At 48.2% G+C, this 16,895-nt stretch overlaps 1 long non-coding RNA gene across 2 annotated transcripts in view; it reads right to left on the reverse strand.

Annotated features, from left to right (window-relative positions):
- Positions 1-8,148: 8,148 nt before the first annotated feature.
- LOC138267052 (uncharacterized) overlaps positions 8,149-16,895 on the reverse strand; it is a 56,583-nt gene continuing 47,836 nt past the window's right edge. For both annotated transcript variants that reach the window (XR_011199772.1, XR_011199771.1), the window contains one exon: positions 8,149-8,359. This is a non-coding gene — a long non-coding RNA (uncharacterized lncRNA). The remainder of the gene's footprint in view (positions 8,360-16,895) is intronic.

Here is a 16,895-nt window from a genome sequence, read left to right on the forward strand (position 1 = left end):
TGGAAACTGAAGACAGCCTGGCTACCCCCCTTGCCTAGCAAACATGATGCATGCTGGTAACATGCAGGACCTTTTCAGCCATGGGCTTTTTTTTTTTTTCACTGTTTAGGTGATCATAATGTCCACGGTAGGATTTTTTTTTTTTACAGTTTTGTATAACTGTGATGATGTGGCTTATGATCCGCTACAGAGCCCACACTCTCCCCACTTAGGATACTGACATGTCTAAACTTAGCATAATCTGGTAGAATGTCCATGGTATGGGCTCCACACGTAACAGACATGCGGTTCAGCAGTATCTTAGGTGATGGGGTGTTCAAATTGCACTGCTATAAGAGACTCATATCATGGGAGGGGAGGGTTCCCGTTTTAAAAAATGCTTTAAGGAAATGTTTTGTACTACATAGTCTGGCTTTGCTTGCAGAGCCATAATCTTGCTTAGACCAGGTGTTCTCATCAGGCTCACTGTAATCAAAATTGACCTGAAGGGCGGTCCCATGCTGGTCGAGGGGCAACTAGATGGGAGGACGGTCTTTTTTTTAGGGCCCTCCATTCAACATAGCAGGCCTACTTCTCACGTTTGTTCTCCATATTCACTAAATGGGCCCACATCCCCTGTATCATTGACTCTAGGTGTTTAGTTGACCCACAGCGTGATTGATCCCACCTACAACTCCCATACTCCCCGGTGTAGGCTTCAACACTAGACTTTGTTGGACTGAAGGAGATTGCTGAACTCAGACTCTAGGGAATGTTCCTTTAATTCTCCCGCCCCCCCCCCCCCACCACATGCTTTGCGTATCTGATTCGATTGGATACTCTGTGTCACAGCTACTAGGCTATTGGCATCAAGGGCAGAATATCTGGGGGAAGACCTATTCCAACCTTAATCCCCTCCAGGTACAGTTTTAGTGGGGAGTGTCATAGTCACAGGTTCCCACTAGGCATTTACAGCCCACCATGCTTGGAGATAAGGTATTCTGTGACACAACAGCAGAGACACTCTTCCATAGCCTACTCGACAACTGGGGAACATCTGTGTCCAAGGTAATTGACTGGGAAGCGATGAAAGTTATCCTCAGAGGTCACTGCATCCATGCGGTTGTAGGGGTGAAGGCAGGCCCACACAGTGACATGTCCTGTATTTAGACATCCCTGGGTGCACTGCAAACTACGGCCCAAGCTGACTGTACAATGCTGGGTGCAATGATTAAGGCACTGCATAGACATGCTCAAATGAGTGAGCAACTACAACACCTCGACATCCGTGCGTACCATGCGAAGCAGTATGCAGATGTTTATTGTCCTGGCTCCTGTGCAGCATGAACCTGCCCACACAGATCACGATAATCAGGGATTCACCAGCAATTGTCACAAATCAGTCAGATTCACAAGGCATTTACTATGCATTATCAGACCGCATATGAGCCTCTATTATGGACAGTCAGGTTGCAATATGTCACTTTCTTGCGTCTGTCAACTTAGTAGTCCGTCGTCCACTAGATAGGGAAGATCTTAACGCACCCCTTTCATGAGAGAAAGAGACAGTGTCAGGCGGGGCACAGCAACTCATAAAACACTGGGTATGAATTCCAAATCTAATTCTACAAAGCCTACAAGCACCTTTTAGCCCTGAAACTCCTCAAACCTTAACAAGAGTTCCAAACGGACGGTTGACTTCTGCCCACCCTCCGCAAATCTTAGTATCCTTTTCCAAGCCTGTGAAAGACCCCATGGAGCTTGCCTCTTAATACCCGCATTCTATGTTGAGGTCTGATTATAAAATCCTGAACAAGGTTATAGCGGGCAGGCTGTGTGAACACATGCCACGTCTGGTGCACACAGGTAGGTCCACCACCACTTTAAATATACACCTTCTGCACAGGGTAATGAAGCTTCCTCTGGTCCAGTTGCCATTTGCTGCATGCTTGGTGCTGGACTTGCATGAAGCATTTAATATAGTGGATTGAAATTGCCCGTTTTTGACCATGACTACTTTTTGCATCAAGGGATGACTAGATGCGTTAATTTTACTCATATACATTGAACGCACAGTGCGGGTGAATATTGGCCAGTGTATCTTCCCCTGTTTCTGAGTGAGCAGAGGAATGTGGCAAGTCTGTCCGCTGTCCCCTCTGCTCTTTGGCCTCGCAATGGAGCCCTTATCCCTGAGGCTCCAACAGCAGGGGCGTTCCTGGAGTATCCCATTGTCTGGGGAGATCCATGTAGTCTTGTTATATGCAGATGATGCATTATTCTACATCCGAAACACACAGTAGGGCATAGCTGATATCCAAGACATACCCCTGGAGTTTCATGTTGCTTCTGGCCTGGGGGTGACCTGTGCCAAATCATGCCTGTTTATGCTGCACCCGAACTGTCCCCAGCAGCATTTCATTGTGGATTCCAATCCTTTGTGTTAGGAGCCCCGCACGTTTTGATACCTTGGCATAAACATCTATCACGAGACAAAGTATCTAATAGATGACAACCTTCTAAGAAGCATAGCAACCGGCATCCCCACATGGCTTTTTGGAGCACTTTGCAAGGTAGAGTGTCCCTATCTAAGATGGTAATGCTCCCTCTGCTACTTTACTTTTCCTATAACCTCCTGGTCTGTCACCCAGAGGCACATCCCATCCATTACACTTGGCCATAAGGAGTTTCATTCAAAACAAGGGGAGTTGCCACATTGCACTCCGTAAACTACAGTTGTCCCTAGACTAAGGGGTATTTGGGGCTCCAGATTTTGAACATTACTAGTTGGCGGCCCAGGTGCATTGGTCGGCAAGTTGTTTGTCAGGGAATCACACAGAAGAACTTGAATCTCCCACAGCAGCCCGAGCACACTTTGTGGTCTAGCGGATCTTCCTCCCCCAGGACAAGGTTTCACAGGATGCTAATGGATTATTGCTGATCACATGAGAGTTTTAATCAGAGCTTGCGATACATCACGCAGATTCTTTGCTTGAGATACCACTGAGCTACATAACCTCATTCAGCAAAATGTTTGGTAGCGTGGGTACGAGGGCCTGGGTAGAGGCAGGCATAAGTACACTAGTTGCTTTGTATCAGGGGGGTACATTATTTTCTTATAAATGCTCACAGGAGGAACATGCCCTTCAAGCAGGTCATTTCTTGGCATACGGGCGCTTGCTGGGCCACCGTAGAAATACTCTGGGCCATCACAGACAATATGCCAGTACAGCGACAAACAACACATTACACATAGTTTATACAGTGGAAAAGGAAATTTGGCAGTGAATTACATCATGCAATACATAGCTATCAGCTATGTAGGTACCTTGCAATCTCGTGTGCATGGGAACGTCACTCGAGGGTGGCCGTACTCCAGCTTGGGGTATCATGTGCACTGCATTGTGAGGGCTGTCTGGTTGGGGCAGTGGAAATTGCCTGGTACGATTTGCAATTTGAGGGCGGCTAACTATGGTGGAAGGCTGCTGGTCAAGGAATTCAGGAGCACTCAGAGTTACGCTGTATATAATAAGTGCTGTGTTGGGAAATAAACAAATAATTATTTTGAAAAGAGCTGAACTCTCTAATTGGGAGCAGAAAGGCAAACTTTGGCCATGTGTCGGTTGTCCTTCAGGCCTCTTAATTGTATGAAGTTCCTGGTGAAAGTGAGCACATAAAGGGTAGTTACATGAGAGGTTGCTTTAACAGGAGGGGATGGGTGGATTGAGGAGAAAGGTGGCGGTTCTCCTTTGTGATGTGTACACCTGCATAGGGGCATTGCAAGAGAAGTTCTCATCTGACTGGGGAATTGAGAGGTGTTGTGTGGGTAAACTGATGAAATCGTGATGCCCTCATCAATATGGGGCCTCCCGTTGGCATGGGTAAGGTTCCACTTTGTCATTGGGTAAGGCTGTGGTTTAGTGAGTTATGGGTTTTTCAAGGGGAAGCACCTGCTGTAAGGGCCTTATTTTGTAGCAACATCACATCCCATGCTGCTGCGATGGGGCACTGTCTGATACAGCCGGCCTACAACCAGTGTAGTGCAAGCCTATCTGCCTCATCCTAGCAGGACACTGCCAATTGCCATGGGCCTGCGACGCGGTTGCGGGGCCTTTCAATACAAAGAGAGGAGGCATTTGGCCAATAAGAGGGCCAGCTTAGCAAATTTGGCTTGTACTTTGTGTTGGTTCCATCAATGGGAATAATCCTAGTTCGGTGGCATTAAGTTATGGGACTGTGGCCAAAGTGCTATGCAGCTTGTCCCAAAAGTGTGCCAATGTGCAGCAGGACTAGAGCATGTGTTGAAGGTGCACCACTGGGAAAGAGCATCTCAGGCAGGTGAGGTGTGCCACTAGGAATATTCTGTTAAGGGGGGGGGAGGGGTTGAGGTAGCCCTTATGTAGAAGCACTTATTGGTTATTCTTGTAGCATGCTTTATGTCTTACCATCTTATGTGATTCCAGGGCCCTGGCATATTGATGATCATGAAAATGCCTCCTGTGGTTCTCCGTACAGAACTGCCTAAGTTGCATCAGGGGTATGTCGAAGTGTTCCAATGGCTTTACAAAGCCAAATGATAAGATGTCACCCGTGTACCATTTGATATATTATACAAACAACTTTGTGTCTAGTTTTTTCTGTAAGGATTTACCATAGGGAGTCCATTGAGGTAGCAGGCATCAGTATGTGATGAATTGTCCTGGGAGATGGCATAGTCCTGGTCAAAAGCTGGCCGTCCCGGAAGAGGTCTTCCACTGTGTCAAATGAGTGTGCCTGCCAGTCTGGTAGCTGCTCTCTTGTCAATGACCCCTACACGCTGGTGAGGCCCTGTATTGCAATGTTAGGGGCATATGGAACAATCTGGTTTGTTTGTTAGGCGAAAGTTTCTGGTTAGACATTTCCACGACAACCATCCAGGAAAGGAGCAGGGCATCATCAGTGGTGATCTTGAATGTGTTTTTGCCCACCAGCCATCGAGCCACCCAATCAAGCTGTGCCACCAGGTAGTAAGACTCGAAACATGGGTCCCCTCAAACCTCCCTGAACCACTATCAACCCATCATTCCAAATTGTATCCCCCATCAAATGATCTAGATCACAGAAGTGGTATGGTGGAAAGGCTGGTACGTTGACAAAATACTGCAATTGGGGAAGGATTATCATCTTTGAGAATGCAATCTTGCCGGTGAGGGCTCTGGGGAGCTGCTGACAAGAGTTGCCCTCAAATTTGTCTTCCTGCAAGTGGTGAAGTGGAACCCCAGGTAACGGAAGGCTGTGGACTTCCAAGCTAAGAGTGTAGGGGCAATGTTGGCGGTGTGGGGTTTCACCTCGGAACAAGTATAGAATTTTCCCTAGTTAACTTGGAGCCCAGTCACCGCTTAGAAGTCCTGAAAGGCAGATGTCGAACAGGAGGTGTCGGTTTTCATGTCTCAGATGTAAAGTAGAACATAATTTGCGTAAAGGAACACTAAGTTCCTCCGTGCAGCTGTATTCCCGCCCCTCCCCCCACAAACGGGGCTCTTCCAACTGAGGCAGTGCGCCATTGGCTACATGGATATGGAGAACAGGATTGGGGAGATGGGACAACCCTGTTTAACCACGACCAACAGGAAAGGGGGGCAATATTAGGCAGCCCTCTTGGACCCTTGAAGAGAGGTTTATGTTTAGTAGTTTGTTGTAAGCTAGGAGGCATGGACCTAGAACGAAGGATGATAGGGTCGCAAACAGGTGCTCCATAAGAGTCAATCAATACAGACTATTAGGCTGATCTAGTATATAGTGGGGATGCCTGGTCTATTACACTGAATAGGCGATGGATATTATAGGGGTGGCCAGTTAGCTGTGTAGGTCAGAGTGATACATACTGAAGAATGGCAGATTGCAATTGTAATATCCAGCCTGTAGGCAGGGTCATTTCTGTTCTTGTAGGGGACCACCACACCAGCAGTTATCAAGGTTTGTCCCCTTATGAGTGGATTCGAGCTGTGTATTTGCTAGAGTTAGGCTGGCAATCCGAGAGATACTGCAGTACGGTGCCTCAGGAAGCCCTCGTTAATAGTGTGGAGCAGACTGATTAAAAAGCCACCTACAGTGTTGAAGAAAGAAGTGGATGGGCTGGCCCGTGGTCTTTGGTTTTTACAGGTAGTCTGCTAATGGCAGGGTCACAACCTGGTCATGAGTTTCATTGGCATGCTTCACTTGGCGTTAGCCTGGTATGACTCAGCATGTACCTAACAAGTGCACTTTGTCCAGAAGGTCTTGGGTGGTCTGTTTTTGGGTCTTCAACTGTGGTACCATCTCTGTGATATTACATTCTGTGTTGGTGAACCGGGAAGTCAATTTTCGCAGGTCCTTCTGAAGGAGACCAAATTCCACACATATCTCCTTTATGTGCGCTTCTACTGATGAGCAAGAGGATTTATTGGTAAGTAGGATGGTGGCCTGTTTTTCACCCAAGTCCTGTGGAGAGCTGGAGGTCTTTGCCCGTGTCAAGGCTCCTCCCCATGATGGAGTGTGGGATAGGGTGGACAGGGGTGAGGTTTTGGTGATTTCGGTTTACCCATGGTGTGTTCCCAGTCTACCGCGCCAATACGTTGCTGGATCACTGTATGCAGGATGACTAAAATCATGTTCCGTGGGGTAAAAGTCTGCTAGTGTCAGCTGTGGTCTTTGTAGTAGCCAGCTCCCTACACCCTCCTCCTCCCCCTTTGCCGGGCATGCCCGGTATGGTATGCAAGGTTGGTTCTGGCCAGTCGACAGTCTGATGCAGCACTGTGTCTGTCTCTGTGTGTGTCGTGTGTGTGTAATGACAGGATTAATGTTGATTGCGGCATTCAGGTCCTGGAGCAAAGTTACTCCACGGCTGCCATCTTTGGCTCCATGGCAACCCCATAAACACCCTCTCATACACACACTGTATATAATGGGTTGAGGCTGTAGACTTGTCACCTGGTTTGTTTGTGCACTAGCATACACCGCACACAACCTGTTAAATGTAGTCCTTAGGGAGTGGGGCTTAGGTGGCGAGTCGACAAGGAAATACTGGAAACAGTACTTACATACCCCAGGATGATGCAGAATACCAAGTTCAGTAGATCCTGCATAATATATTTCATATAGCTTACCTCACTCCTGCAACTCTGTCCTAAATGTTTGGGTCCTCCTCTGTTTGCCCGAGATGCCAACATGCAGGTGCTGACACGATGCACGTATTCTGGAGTTGCTCAGTCTGTAACCTTATGGGTGTCATTGCTGAGAGGTGACTGGATGTGTTCACAATGGAAGTTGCACTGTTGGGATTGTTCAGGTGCTCAAAAACAGATAAAGCTGCGAACTGGTTTATAAACCAAGCATTGCTGATAGCATGCAGACTAATTGCCATGCACTGGAAAGCCCAGGTATTGTTAGATATAGCCCACTGGTGTGCAGCAATACTGAAGTGGGGACAGGGAGAGGAGCTCAGGAGGCAAGAAATATGAGGACTACGCAAATACCCCAGAAATGTGGAATGGGAAGCACTATTACTTGACTTGCACACATTCAAGAGTTGGTGGCCCGTACTTAAACCTACCCTGGCGGGGACATAACCCCCTCCTCCCCATCCCCTTTTATCCACATTCCCACATCTCCATCATAACCCCTTCCAGCCTGTCCATGGGTGAGTGACAACACCCTTCTGTTACACCCTTTGATGTCCCCGAATAGCTTCCTAGTGGCCATTATAGCTTCATGGATGTCACTGTTGATTTTCAATGTTTGCAGTACCTGCTTGAGATAGGAAGATTGAATAGCACTTATGGTAATGGCAGAATGTGAGTTAACATTAACACATGACTTGTTTTTTCCAATGTTGCTGTTTAAGGACTGAACCAAGGACTCCTGCTGATACTGATGTGAAACTATTTTATTAATGACGATGTAGCTGGATTGCGGATTTTACTAATGATAATGTAACTTTCATAGATGTAATTTATTCAAGATTGTGATATTGAAAATGCAATTTAAAACTGGTTAAAAAAAAGTTATTGGAGATGCAGTTGGGTAGTTAGCTTTCACAAAAAAAATACTAATGGTAGGTCAGCACTAATGAGGGACACATTAGCAAAGCACATTTACTTTTGATAATTATTGAAATTATGAACTATGATTCAATCTCAAGACCGGAGCCATGGATTATGCATTTCCTTTGTCCATTTTATTAATCAGCAGCCTTTACAATTAGAAAAAAAAACCTTTATTTCACAGAAATCTTAGGGAAGGGGTATTCCACATAACCTATCAAACTCTAAATTCATAACATAGTCCATGTTTATGTCCCCTCTTTCTTCGTGAGATAAAAATGGTCAGTTCCTTCTTGTTCATTCCCGTTTGGAGCCGTCATTCCCTAGAAGAGAAAATACACCTTGTAACTATTCCATGCAGAACCAATATGACGTTCAAGTGGAGGGCACGCAAATAGCAATGTCACCTTAAATCTCAAATACAGTATTCAAAAGCATGATAATGGCAAAATAGTCATACTACTACCATAGGAAAGTCCCAAATGTATCCTGCATCAACTTTGTCACCGGGTCAACAGAAACCTCTTGCTAAAGCGGGTGTTGTCTTCATGTCTTTAACCCCTTCACTGCCATGGACATAATGCTATTAAAGAACGAGTTACTTACCTTCGGTAGCGACTTTTCTGGTGGATACATTAGCTTCCTGTGGATTCCTCACCTAATGAATACTCCCATTGCGCCAGCATTCAACGGAAATCTTCTTCCTAGCTTCTGCACGTCGACGAGCAGTTGCCCACGCGATGCCGTCTGACGTCATACAGGCAATAAGAGGTCCTCGCCGACATGCCGACGTCAGTACCAACATTTTTTACGTGCCTGAGAATAATAGGCCATTGAGATGAAAGAACAATAGTAATATTTAATGATATTCCAAACAAACACATCATTCTGAGAATTCAACCTACCATTTTTTTTTTTAAACAAGTAAATAAATATATTAACTATATATATAGATATAAACATATATACATAATATATACAAATCCTCAAAACCAAGAGGAGCACACTCAAGAATTACTTGGTTAGACCAAACAGGCAACGGGGAGGCGAGTGGGACCGCGAGGAATCCACAGGTAGCTAATGTATCCACCAGAAAAGTCGCTACCGAAGGTAAGTAACTCATTCTTCTGATGGATACAACTACCTGTGGATTCCTCAACTAATGAATAGAGTCCCAAAGCAGTACCGCACTCGGTGGTGGGTGCCTGAATGGTCAAACCAAGAAATCCTGCAGCACTGACCGTGCAAAATGACCATCCCTTCTGACCTCAGAGTCCAAGCAGTAATGCTTCGCAAAATTATGAAGGGATGACCAAGTTGCGGCCTTGCAGATGTCGACCACAGGAACACCCCTAGCCAAGGTCGAAGAGGCCGACTTAGCTCTAGTGGAATGAGCTCTTATACCATCAGGAGGATCCTTCTTTGCTAAAGAGCAACACATTTTAATGCAAAGAGCAACCCACCTGGAGAGTGTTCTCTTGTGGACTGCCTTTCCTCTCCTCTTTCCCACGTATCCGATGAAAAGCTGATCCTCCAGCCTGAAATCCTTTGTCCTGTCTATATAAAAGCTTAGCGCCCTCTTTGGGTCCAAGCGGTGTAGTCTCTCTTCTTCCTTTGACGGATGAGGCGGAGGATAAAACGTGGATAGAGTAATTGTCTGGGCCAAATGAAAGGGTGAAACAACCTTCGGAAGGAAAGCAGCCTTCGTCCTCAACACCACCTTATCCCCATAAAAAGATGTATAAGGGGGTTTTACCGATAGAGCCTGCAACTCACTCACTCTCCTTGCAGAGGTAATTGCAACCAGGAAAACCGTTTTAAGAACCAATAATCTTATGGGGCAAGAATGCATAGGCTCAAAAGGGGACCCCCATAAGGAAAGTTAGAACCACAGTCAAATCCCATTGAGCCATAACGAAAGGAGTTGGAGGGATTTTATTCATAAGGCCCTTCAAGAATCTAAGTACTATTGGTGATTTAAATAAAGAAGGCTGGTCTGGAAGACAAAGAAAGGCTGACAAGGCAGACAAGTAACCCTTAACAGTAGCCACTGCACAACCCCTCTGTGCTAAAGACAAAGCAAAAGATAAAACATCTGACAAATGAGCACGTAAGGGATCAATCTGCCTCTCTCCACACCAAACCACAAATTTAGACCACCTATTAGCGTAGATAGATTTAGTGGAGTGTCGCCTGGCCGATAAGATAACATCCACTACATCAGGCAGGAGAGAGAAAGAACTCAGGTTGCCCCGTTCAATCTCCAGGCATGAAGGTGCAGGCTCTGGAGGTGGGGGTGTAAAACCTGCCCCTGCGACTGCGAGAGGAGGTCTGCCCTGAGAGGGAGACGGAGGGCAGGGCACAGTGAGAGTTGGAGAAGGTCAGAGTACCACACCCTCCTTGGCCAATCCGGAGCAATTAAGATGACTTGAGCCCGGTCTTGGCGAATTTTACTCAACACACAAGGAATCAAGGGTATGGGGGGAAACGCGTAAAGCCACTGGTCGCACCAGGTCATCTGAAACGCATCCCCCAAAGCTCCTTGTACCGGATACTGGAGGCTGCAGAATAACGGGCAGTGCGAGTTCTCCCGGGTGGCAAACAGATCTATCCGAGGAAACCCCCACATCTGGAAGATTAACCGGACTTGATCTGGATGGAGACGCCACTCGTGATCGGCCGAGAAATGGCGACTGAGATTGTCCGCACGTACGTTCAAGACTCCGGCCAGATGATTTGCTACCAAGCAAATCTGATGGTCCTTTGCCCAGGACCATAGCCGTAGAGCTTCTCTGCAGAGAAGGTACGACCCTACCCCTCCCTGTTTGTTTATATACCACATCGCAGTAGTGTTGTCCGTCAGGACCTGAACCGACTGACCAAGAAGGGACGGGAGGAAGGCCTTGAGAGCCAGACGTACAGCCCGTAACTCCAACAGATTGATATGAAACACCTGTTCTACTGGAGACCAAAGTCCCTTGATCTCCAGGTCCCACAGATGAGCTCCTCATCCTAGAGTGGAAGCATCCGTTATTACTGTGGCCACAGGCGTAGCTTGCGAGAACGGCCTTCCTCTGGAAAGATTGCCGTCCGCAATCCACCATTTCAAATCCATGGCAGCATCTCTGGAGATTCTCACCGAGCCTTCGAGATCCCCTTTGTGTTGAGATCACTGCCTTCGGAGGCACCACTGAAGAGCCCTCATGTGCCAGCGAGCATGCATGACCAACAGTATGCAAGAAGCAAACAGACCGAGCAGACGTAGGACCTTGAGGACTGGAATGACTGCTCCACTTTGAAACATTGGAACCAACGCCTGAATGTCCTGAATCCGCTGAGGCGGAGGAAAGGCTCGGTTCAATGTTGTATCCAGTACTGCCCCTATGAACAGGGGGCGCTGAGAGGGCTCTAGGTGAGATTTGGGCATGTTCACCCAAAAGCCCAGGTCGAACAACAACTGGGTTGTCGACTGCAGGTGATGCAACACGAGCTCCGGAGACCTGGCTTTGATCAACCAGTCATCTAGATAAGGAAATACTGCTATCCCATTAATTCTGAGCTCTGCCGCAACCACCGACGTCACCTTCGTGAAGACTCGAGGTGCTGAAGTAAGACCAAACGGGAGGACCGCAAACTGATAGTGCTGCGACCCCACCACAAAACGGAGATACTTCCTGTGCGACCTGAGTATCGGGATATGAAAGTAAGCATCCTGCAAGTCGACAGACACCATCCAATCTCCATTGTTCAGTGCCAAAAGCACCTGAGCTAGGGTCAGCATCTTGAACTTTTCCTGTTTGAGGAACCAATTCAAGATCCTTAGGTCCAGGATTGGTCTCAAACGACCATCCTTCTTGGGAATCAGGAAGTACCTTGAATAACAACCTTGACCCCTTTCCTGCTCTGGAACCAACTCCACCGAGCCCTTTGAAAGGAGGACTTGAACCTCCTGTTCCAACAACAGGAGGTGTTCTTCTGAACAAGAAGATGGGCGGGGCGGGATGGGGGGCGGAAAGTCCCAAAAGGGAAGGGTGTAGCCTTTTCTCACAATGCTGGTAACCCAGGAGTCTGAAGTTATGACCTCCCACTTGTGGAGAAAGTTCAGTAACCTCCCCCCTACAGGAGTGGAGTGAGTGGGAATTGGTGGAAGCCTAAGGCTGCTTCCCCTGCTGCACCCCTCCAGAGGAAGAGGAAAAGGCAGAGTGCTGCTGAGAGGCTCCCCTGGTACGGACCCTACCCCTCCCTCTAAAAGATCTATAGGAGAGAGCAGAGGTAGGCTTCTGGAATTTCCCTCGAAAGGAGGAGGAGGAGGAGCCACAATCAAATCCTTGAAACCTCCTAAAAAATCTGGAGGAGGCAGAAGAAGTGGCTTGCAAGCCCAGCGACTTGGCCGTGGCCCTGCTCTCCTTGAACCTCTCTAAGGCCGAATCCGCCTTGGCACCAAAGAGCTTGTTCCCAACAAAAGAAAGGTCCAGTAGGGTCGACTGCACATCAGAGGAAAATCATGAGTTACGAAGCCAAGCCTGCCTCCTCGTAACTACAGCAGTGCCCATTGCCCTAGCAATGGAGTCAGTTGTATCCAACCCAGATTGGATAACCAGAGTTGCAGCTGCCTGAGCATCCAATACTAGATTTAACAGCCCCTGAGGGACCTCCGTATGCGTTGATGCAATCTCGTCCATCAGGGCATAAATGTATCTTCCTAAAATACATGTAGCATTGGTGGACTTCAATGCCATGCTACATGAAGAGAACACCTTTTTGGATGCCATGTCCATCTTCTTGGAGTCTCTATCCGAGGGCACAGATGGAAAAGAGCCAGGAGCAGACCTTGCCGAGCAGGAAGCCTGGACCACCAAGCTTTCAGGTGTTGGATGTCTGGTAAGAAAACCAGGGTCAGCCGGTGCAGCCCGATACCTCCTAGCCACAGATCTATTGACAGCTGAAGAAGACCCCGGCTTCTTCCAGACTTCCAAAACAGGGTCCAGCAAAGCCTCATTGAACGGCAAAAGTTGTTCTGCCGATGTAGAGGCCGGGTGCAACACCTCTGTCAACAAATTCTGCTTGGCTTCAGTTACCGGCAAAGGAAGATCCAAGAAGCTAGCTGCCTTCCTGATAACAAAATAAAAAGTGGCCGCCTCTTCTGTATACTCCCCAGGAGGTGACAAGTCCCACTCGGGGGAAGTATCTAGGCCACTAGCAGTGTCCAGCCCATGGAGACCCTCACGAGAGTCCTCAATCTCTCCTTCCTCCATGTTTTGTCTCTGGTACTCCTGCTCTTCAAGGAGGTGGAGAGCAAGCCTCCTCGAGTGCAGCCTCTCCTCTATCCTCGGCGTCGACATGGCGTCAGCTGATGTTGAAGAACGACGCCGATCGAGGAGTCGCATGGAGAGAAGACTGCTTCGGAGTTGCAGGAGGTCTAGACGGCGCCACTGGTTGAAACATCGAAGCCGCCGGAGCCGAAGTCTCAGGAGCCACCGGAGCCGATACCGGCACCGAGCCCACGTTCCCCAGGGGGAGAAAGGGCATAAAGGGTGCCGGTCGAAGCGGAGCCGGAGCACCCATGTTGAAGGCCAAAGGGCCCGAAGGACCAGCCGGTCCACCACCTGGAGCCATCTGCTGGAAGATGGAAAACATTGCATTTAAAAATGCGGTACTATCAGCTCCAGGGGCCGGGAAAGCCGGGTACTGGGGTGCCTGGTTCGAAGGCGACACCGACCTCGACGTCTGCAACGACGGAGAAAATATTTGAGGCTGCGGAACCTCAAACACTGAAGGTGGTTGGCCCGATGACCCGGGCGAAGTCGGTGAGGCTGGAGAAGGCAACGGCGTCGACGGATGGGGAGTGACAGTGGGACTGACCTCCCAAGTCTTCCGACGTCGAGTTGATAGTGACCTCGACCTCTCTTTACTCGACCGGCGCCGTGATTCTCGATGACGCCGGGAGTCCCGATGACGCCGATGAGACTTCGGTGATGAGGATTTTCAATGACGTCTCTTTTCCTTCCTTTTCGACTTCGCCAGAAAAAGCTTAGCCTCGCGCTCTTTCAGGGCCTTAGGATTCCTATGTTGACACGAATCGCACTTGTCAACATCATGATCGGAACTAAGACACCACAAACAGTCTTAGTTAGTTACCGAAATTTTGCCCCCACACTCACGGCAGGGCTTGAATCCTGACTTTCTTTGCAACATTGTAATCTCAAAGAAAAAAATAGATCCAAAAAACACACTGTAACTGTCGAACAGCAACAGTAGCTCCCTCTAAGATAACCGTTTCGAATGGCATGGAAAAAAGTGAACTGACGTCGGCGAGGACCTCTTATTGCCTGTATGACGTCAGACAGCGTCGCGTGGGCAACTGTGACGTCCTCGTCGACGTGCAGAAGCTAGGAAGAAGATTTCCGTCGAACGCTGGCGCAATGGGAGTATTCATTAGGTGAGGAATCCACAGGTAGTTGTATCCATCAGAAATAGGCTGATCTGCCCCCAGGGAGGGCAGAAGCCATTAGGCACCAGGGATGCTTTTATTTATATTGAGAACAGGAGTGACCCCTTAGGCAAGGGTTGTTCCCCCCTCAAGCAATTTTTTTAAAAGATCATTTCTTCTCCCCCCCCAGGGGCAGATTGGCCTTTATTAATTAGGCCGATCTGCCCCTTTTGGCAGGGGGTGGGGTGCAGAAGCCACTAGAAACTAGGGTTTTTTTTTTTAAACCTTTATACTGATAAGGGGTGCGACCCCTTATGCAAGCTCACAAATGGCCTAAAGTACAAATTACTTACCTTCGGTAATGAAATATCTGGTAGAGACATATTCTAGTTGCAGATTCCTTACCTTAGAATTTCCCCCCAGGCGTTAGACTGTATCTGGAGATTTTTCTTCGAGCAATACCCTTGGGCGTCTGTAGGTGGCGTTGTTCGACTCCGCAGGCATCGACTGATGCCTTGATGACGTCTGGAGTAGTACACTGACGCCGCCCTCCCGCAGTGATGTCAGTTTCTTTTAACGACTTTCCACGCCAGAGCGCAGAGCCGCTAAGAACACTGAGATTGGTGTGACAGAGCTAAGGACCTGAAAGGGTGGAACACCTGTCCACAGAAATAATTTCGCAAAGCGGGGAGGATGGGTGGGCGGTAAGGAAGCTGCAACTAGAATGTGTCTCCCACCAGATATTTCAAATACCGAAGGCAACTAACCTGTACATCTGATAGAGACTTCTAGTTGCAGATTCCTTACCTTAGAATTGATACCCAAGCAATGCCATCCTATGTGGTGGGCTGCGAACAAAGATCATACTAGAAAGTCTTGCAGGACTGAACGACCAAAGTAGCCGCCTCGACGGACCTGACTATCCAGGCAGTAATGCTTATCAAACGTGTGCAGGGATGCCCATGTAGCTGCCCGAGAGATATCCAGGACAGGAACTCCGCGTGCTAACGCAGTGGAAGCCGCAATTTCTCTGTTGGAATGAGCACACAAGCCTTCAGGAGGTTGCTTTTTAGCCAAAGTGTAGCACATTTTGATGCAAAGAAGCACCCATCGAGAGATGATATGCTTTTGCACCGCCTTCCCTTTCTTAGCACCCACATAGCCAAAGAGTTGATTGTCCACCTGGAAATCTTTAGTACAATGGAGGTAGAACACCAACACTTTTTGGGTCCAGACAGTGGAGTCTCTCCCCTTCTCATGGGAAGGGTGTGGGAGTGTGTAGAAGGTAGGCAAAGTGATGGACTGGCCTACATAAAATGGTGTAAATACCTTAGGAAGGAATGAAGCTCTAATGCGTAACACCACTTTGTCAGGGTGTACAGACAAGTTTGGAGGCATTGAAGAAAGCACCTGGAGCTCACTCACCCTGCAAGCAGAGGTGATAGCGACAAAGAAAGACAGTTTGAATGCGAGGATCCGCAAGGGACAATTATGCATTGGCTCAAAGGGGGTACACATTAAATAAGTAAGTACAAGATTAAGATCCCACTGAGGCATAATAAATGGAGTGGGAGATAATAAGTGGGTGAGCCCTTTTAAGAACCTACTGACAATAGGAGATTTAAAGAGTGAGGGCTGATCAGGTAACCTTTAAGGGTGCCCAAAGCAGAGCCCTGCTGGGCTAAATAATGAACAGAAGAACCTCTGACAGAGGGGCACAAATGTGATCAACAGATTTGTTGGTACACCATGCCACAAGATTTATTCCAACGACAGGCATATACAGTTTTAGTCGATGGATGCCTGGCTGCCAAGAAACATTGCAGACTTTGGGTGGAAGGGCAAATGCATTCAACTGTTGCAGCTCAATCTCCACGCATGAAGGTGGAGGTTGGACAGGTGCCGGTGGAGAACCGTCTCCTGCTGCTGTGACAGAAGATCCACCCAAAGAGGCAGTCTGAGTGGAGGATGGATGGACATGCTCAATAGCTCTGGATACCACACTCTTCAAGCCCAGTCCGGAGCCACCAAGATAACTTGGGCCCGGTCGTACTTGATTTTCTTGAGAACTCTGGGTAGAAGAGGGCTAGACGGGAAGGCGTACAGGAGGCTGGAGCTCCACTCGAGATGAAAAGCGTCTCCGAGCGAGTGCAGTTTTCGAAAATTCCAACGTGCAAAACAGCTGACATTGCGTGTTCTCTGCGGAGGCAAACAGATCTAACCAAGGCTCTCCCCACTTGAGACCTTGCGTCACCTCCAGATAGAGACGCCATTCGTGATCGACTGTGCGTCCGCGGCTGAGTTTGTCTGCTCTGGCGTTGAGAGCCTGCCAGATGTTCAACCATCAGCGTAATGCCCTGATATTCCAGCCATGTCCAGAGGCGTAGTGCTTCCTGACAAAGGGTCCAGGACCCTACCCCGAGTTGTCT

This window comes from Pleurodeles waltl, chromosome 2_1, assembly GCF_031143425.1.
Source record: "Pleurodeles waltl isolate 20211129_DDA chromosome 2_1, aPleWal1.hap1.20221129, whole genome shotgun sequence".
Lineage (NCBI taxonomy): Eukaryota > Metazoa > Chordata > Amphibia > Caudata > Salamandridae > Pleurodeles > Pleurodeles waltl.